Source organism: Macaca thibetana, chromosome 5, assembly GCF_024542745.1.
Source record: "Macaca thibetana thibetana isolate TM-01 chromosome 5, ASM2454274v1, whole genome shotgun sequence".
In the NCBI taxonomy this organism is placed as follows: domain Eukaryota; kingdom Metazoa; phylum Chordata; class Mammalia; order Primates; family Cercopithecidae; genus Macaca; species Macaca thibetana.
Window position 1 is genome coordinate 36,656,887 of NC_065582.1, and position 6,319 is coordinate 36,663,205.

Here is a 6,319-nt window from a genome sequence, read left to right on the forward strand (position 1 = left end):
GCTAGAGGGAAATTCAAGAGATGAGTGAACTGGGAATTTTGGAATCTCATTTGTAAGAGTCATACTTCAACACTGGTGCTGCTTATAAGCTTATACGTACGGTCAATCCATATTCCTCCCCTCCCCTGCAAAAGATGGAGCACCAGAAGGCAGCTTCAGGACACTTCCCAGGCCTCCTGAACCCCATTCACCCCATCTCCACCACCAGTGGAGGGAGCAAGAGAGCTGTGAGTGGCAGATGTGGGGGAGGTGGAAAACGTGGTTAAGAATGGTTAGAATTATCACTATCTCAGAATCTCCAGGGGGCAGCCTCATTAATTTACAGCCAGGGGAAGATTAGGGAACTAGAAACGTTCCTTTATTCAAACAATCCAGAGAGATCTATGGAGGGGTAGACACTCGGCCAGGAAGACATGACATGCCTTTAGAAAGACTGAGGCCAAGAGATATGTCTTCAGGTTAAAAGAAAGCATCAAATCATACAACTGAAGCTACAGGAGGCCCTGGGAGAGCTCCCACTCACACCTGTTACCTACAAAGAAGGCAAAACTCTGGTTGTGGTTGCCTATCTGGACGGGGGACCAGCTTTGGCTGGGGTGTTTTGCTTAGCAAGCACGAAACATTTTTAAAGGTTTTACCCTTAATTAGTTGCCAACCTCTAAAGATCTGGAGATGTCATATTCACAAATTTAAAAACCAAAAATTCCAGCTTCCCTTGGCAAATCAGAAGATCTGGCGAAGCTGGCTGACATTGAGCGTGGCTCACAAGTAAACCAAGTGAACCCCAGCAGGTCCTGGCCCTCCTCGGACATCTATGCTCCCTGCCTGGCCCTGCAGTGGTAGACTTCGTCCTCTTAGGCATGGACCAATGTTTCTCTACCTAGTGTTTTGCCTGGGGAGCTCCTAGAACATATCCATACCTGGGCTTAGACCAGTTAAGTCAGAATCTTGGAGTCTGGGGAAGGATCCAGGCTCAGAGGCATTTTTAAGTCCCCAGGTGATTCCAGCCTGAAGCTAGGGTAAAGAATACCTGGTCTGGGGCCATGAAAGGCAGATGATAAATTGTTCTCTTTTAGATGCTTCTTGTGGTTAATTTTACTTTTTCGCCATTTTGTAAGTTTTTCATTATATCCAATCAAAATCTGATTTTCTCCTACTCTATCCTTCTCAGCCCCTCACACATTTGACAGTAACGAAGTCGCCACTCCACCTTCTCTCCCTGAAACAGCCTGGGTTCTTTTAGTCTCTCCTCTTTCTGCCTCATTATTTGATTTCCCCATTCTGAACCCCTTTCCTCCAATTTATGCATATTCTTTTTAAAGTACAGTGGACAAAATTAGGAACAATACCCTAACCATTATTTTACTAGAGTAGAATTCAGTAGAAGAATTTATTTCTAGTTTCGATATGTCATATGTAATATTTCAGAATCACATTTATTTCTTTTAACATTTCTACTTAATCATCATCTGGTTTTTATTAGCAAGAAACTCATGTGCAAAAATCTGAGAAACCCCACTTCAAGATGGAAAACCAAAATTTGGGGCAAATTTTTTTTCTTTCTTTCTTTCTTTTTTTTTTTGAGACAGAGTCTCGTCCTGTCCAGGCTGGAGTGCAATGGTGTGATCTCGGCTCACTGCAACCTCTGCCTCCTGGGTTCAAACAGTTCTCCTGCCTCAGCCTCCCTAGTAGTTGGGATTACAGGCGCCCACCATCACATCCAGCTATTTTTTGTATTTTTAGTAGAGATAGAGTTTCACCATGTTGGCCAGGCTGGTACTGAACTCATGACCTCAGGTGATCCGCCTGCCTCGGTCTCCCAAAGTGCTGGGATTACAGGCGTGAGCCACCGTGCCCGGCCAATTTGGGGCAAATTTAAGCACCAAATGTCAAGCATTATTTTTGAGGCAGACAGACATCAATCTTTCCCCAGGGCCATGACCTGATAAATAAAATTAAACAAACCATATGTGTCCATATGCACACCATATGTGTACAAGCAATTGGTTAGTGTATTTTTTTTTTTTTTTTTTTTTTTGAGACGGAGTCTCGCTCTGTCGCCCAGGCTGGAGTGCAGTGGTGCGATCTGGGCTCACTGCAAGCTCCGCCTCCCGGGTTCCCGCCATTCTCCTGCCTCAGCCTCCTGAGTAGCTGGGACTACAGGCGCCCGCCACCACGCCCGGCTAATTTTTTTGTATTTTTAGTAGCTGCGGGGTTTCACCATGGTCTCTATCTCCTGACCTTGTGATCCACCCGCCTCGGCCTCCCAAAGTGCTGGGATTACATGCGTGAGCCACCGCGCCCGGCCTGGTTAGTGTATTTTTAGGCAAATTCTAAGCTATACTGATTACTACTTTTCTGAGGATTGTTATATTTTAATTTTTCCCTTTGTAGTCTTTCTGTCTTTTCTACTTGCTCTCATTAAGCCAATCCTCAAATGTCAGGTTAAAAGAAAAGCTGCTTGGTGGGAGATGAATTGGAAGACATGCAGAAATCATAGCCTATCTATTAGGCTAGGAGTTAGATATTAGTTTGATGGATAGATATTACCCCGTTACACCCATTATATGGATCAGGAAAGGGAGACCTGGAAAGTTTAAGTAGCTTGTTCACGGTTCATCGCTCACACTCCCAACGCAGGGTCCTGGCTCTGGTAAGCCCCTCTGGGGAAGGTGAGGTCTTCCATTGGCCATCAGCCCTTGACCGTGGAGGCCAGACACCACATCAAGAAACCTGAGCCTCAGAGACTGCAGCAGTTAGACTTCAGGTCCCATAAGAGAAGAGCCTGCCTCTGTATCACATATTTGGGCCTGCGCCAAATCAACACAGAAATGCACTTGAAACATTAAACAGGACGTTCTGAAACCACGTGACTCTGTGAAACGCTCCTCGGAACCTTTAGGGAAGGGCCAAGGTTCTTTAAGAAATATGTAAACCACAGAGACACCCTTGCATGATGCCAGCTCCGTAAAATTAAAACCTTGTCTGGAATTAAATATAAAACTGAGTTGAACTTCAAGATTCCTTCTAGCAATCGATAGTAAGGGGGAAAAAACCCCACACCCACTCACACTCATATTTTGGGGAGAAAGGAGGGAATTGAAGTCTTGTCACTTCATGTCTGCCCTGCTAAGCACATTGTGCTAAGAGAAGGAAGAAACGAGTTCTGGGCGCGGCGAGACCCTGAGGCCCGCAAGGCTCTGAAATCCCAAAGGCGCTGAGATCTCAAAGGAACCCGGACGCGCCCCCTCCCGGGCCGGGACTCTGAGATGCGCGCTGCTCCCTGAGACGCCGCCACGCCCGTGTCCCTGCAGGACCAGCCGCAGCCGCCACTGCGCAGCGCACAAAGGTCCTCACGGGCTGGAACACTGGCCTCATCTCGTTGTTTCGAGCCAACCGTAAAACGCGCCTTCTCTCCATTTTCAAAAAGGGCCGGAAAGATCAGGGGCGGGGCGGGGCTGCCTGCCCTGGCTGCCTAGGCCCAAGGTTCTTTCCTTTGTGTGTGGATTCCCAAAGCACAGGGCCGTTCCAAGCCCGATGCTGGCAACCCTGCACTCACGCCCACGTCTGCAGCCTTCGGGCTGTCGCCTCGTCGCCAGTGAGCACCACCTCCAGACGAGGCGTGGCGACGCGCTTCTCGGGGCCCTTTCGCAGCCCAGCTGCACGCGCGCCCGCCTCTCCTATCCCTGCCTTTCTGTCCCCACCACGGGTCTGGAAGCTTTAAGCGCCCAGCCGCCTGCCAGCAGCGCGGGGGCCGCAGATACTCACGTTTCCAATTGTGTCCCGAAGCGCGCACTGCCCCCGCCACTGTAATTAGAAGGACGGGAAAGCGCTCTGAGAGCTGCCTTTCAGACAAGCGAGGGGTAACAAGCAGGCGACCAGCTGAAAGCCCCTCATTTTCTGCAAGTTCACTCAAAATGCTCCTCAGTGCCGCCAGCGCAGCTGCCAAGTTTAATAACTGTGTCAGACAGCCCGCCCCTCCCCCACAAGGAGCCACAAAGATGACAGGCGGGGGACTAAATCCGCATGCCCCGCCGCAGTTACCCGGCCTCAGCCCCAGCGACGCCGCCGCTGGAATGACTGTGCAGGGAACGACCAGGAAAAGGTGCAAATGCCAGCCCTGACCTAGGAATTCTCCACAAACCTTTGTTCACTCCGAACAGAAATCAGATCCTTTTCCCAACAGTATTTCTGAAACAAAACAAGAGGCAGGAGCCTTTCCAGGTAACCCAACCTGCATTTCAAATGCAGAAGGCGCTTTCGCAGCAACACTCATCCCTATTTCTACTGGGTTTCTGGGTATTGATGGGCTATTCTGCGCACCATGCAAAGCGTAAGAAGCTCATTCAACTGCTCTGCTCCCGTTTCAGTCGCGCGCACCAACGCTTGTGTCTGTCCCCAGGACCCTGGCCAACAGAACCTTACTGTCTGAGGGGGCTCCTTGGCAGTTCCTCGTTGATTTGGACCATTTCCAAAGCACGGGCAGCTCCTCGAAAGCGACTCAATCTTGTCAAGCTGGAAGGAATCAGTGGTTCTGTTTTGCAAGTGGAATATCAAAGTGAAGTACTCCACCGAAATTAGTATTTTATAGCATATATATATTTATGTGTGAGAGACTGATCCCGAGCTCACGGCAGCCTGGCGGCCTTACCCCAGGCCCCTAGTGCCCCGGCTCCGCCCAGAGAGCCCTTCCCTGCTAGGCCCAGCCAGCAGCACCTGCCTCTACGGGGGATGGTTTCCCTGGAAACTCCGGAGAGCCGGTTCTCCCTCCAGACACGCGGTTCCCTTGACAACTGCGACTTAGCACTAGGCCTTCTAAGAAGAATGTCCATGAATGCCTGTTTTAAATCACAGATTCAAAGAGATTCACGAGGGTGGTTGGTCAGGAATAAGATGTCTGTGATTTGGGGGAATGGAAGAGGGACCGCGCGAGCCTGAGTGGGGTCAGTGGCTATCACAGGCGAGGGACTGCGTAGCTCACCCTTCCCTACCAGTGAGTTAATACCTGGGTTTAGAATGAATACATTCTCTTCGGCTTATTTCCTTTTCTCTATTTATTTTCCTTAAGATACTATTTAAACAGTTATTTTACACCGACAGAGCACTAGCTGGCTCCAGGTAGGAGTGAGGAAAAGCCCATAAAGATGTGTGAAACAGAGGTGAGACTTCGTGGGAATAATACTTGGCTATAGATGATCTCATGCACAGAAATTCAAGAACTGTTTCAAGTACAATCTTGCATCATCAGGCCATGATGGTTATGAAATTTCACTCATGATTTCGGTTGGGTCCTATGGAGAAAAGAGGAAGTGTAGATGAGACTAGGCATATTTATGAAATATTTAAATGTCCACATGCCACCTGGTTCCTTTTGTTTTGGTTTTGTTGTTGTTGTTTGTTTGTTGAGACACAGCTTCACTCTGTTGCCCAGGCTGGAGTGCAGGGGCACCATCTTTGCTCACGGCAACCTCCACCTTCCGCGTTCAGGTGATTCTCCAGTCTCAGCTTCCTGAGTAGCTGGGAATACACGTGTGAGCCACCACACCCGGCTAATTTTTGTATTTTCAGTAGAGATAGGGTTTCACCATTTTGGCCAGGCTGGTCTCAAACTCCTGGCCTCAAGTGATCTGCCCACTTTGGCCTCCTCCAGTACAGCAATTACAGGTGTGAGTCATTGCCTGACCTCTGTCTTGTTACTTTTGGTTACAGACACATCATACTAATCACACCACAAATAGATGCTAAAAGGTAAAATGAAACAAGTTAATGAGCTTGCATCCAAGGCATAAGAAGATTGTACAAAAAAAAAAATTACACATGCCTCATACTGGTTTCTCCTATGATCAATTATATATTCCGTATTTGAGCTATTAAAAGTTAAAAATCAGTGGCATGTTTGAATTAATGAGATTTTACTATACACATTATGATAATATGATTATGTTAATCTCTGGGTTGAGACTGAAATATGTACATACAAATGCATCCTTTTAAAAAGTCATAAATTCATTTCTGAAAAGTTTAACATGCATCCAATTTTCACAAAGCAAGTGATATTTCCATATTCTAGGGAAATGGTTTATGTAAAATAAAACACACAAGAAAATTTCTTCATAAAGCAGAAAAACCTTTTTGTTAAGAAAAATCATGCCTGTAATCCCAGCACTTTGGGAGGCTGAGGCAGGCAGATCACAAGGTCAGGAGATCAAGACCATGCTGGTCAACATGGTGAAACCCCATCGCTACTACAATACAAAAAAATAAAAATAAAAAAAAAAAATTAGCCAGGTGTGGTGATACGCGCATGTAGTCCCAGCTG

General features: G+C 47.5%; 1 protein-coding gene across 2 annotated transcripts in view; it reads right to left on the bottom strand.

The window, feature by feature from the left end:
* Nucleotides 1-4,678, bottom strand: part of TRIM2 (tripartite motif containing 2) — a 186,177-nt gene extending 181,499 nt beyond the window's left edge. The window contains exon 1 of one of the 2 annotated variants that reach the window (XM_050792008.1): nucleotides 4,426-4,678. The gene's annotated coding sequence lies outside the window, so the exon portion shown is untranslated. The remainder of the gene's footprint in view (nucleotides 1-4,425) is intronic. The other variant, XM_050792012.1, reaches the window with a different exon arrangement.
* Nucleotides 4,679-6,319: the final 1,641 nt, after the last annotated feature.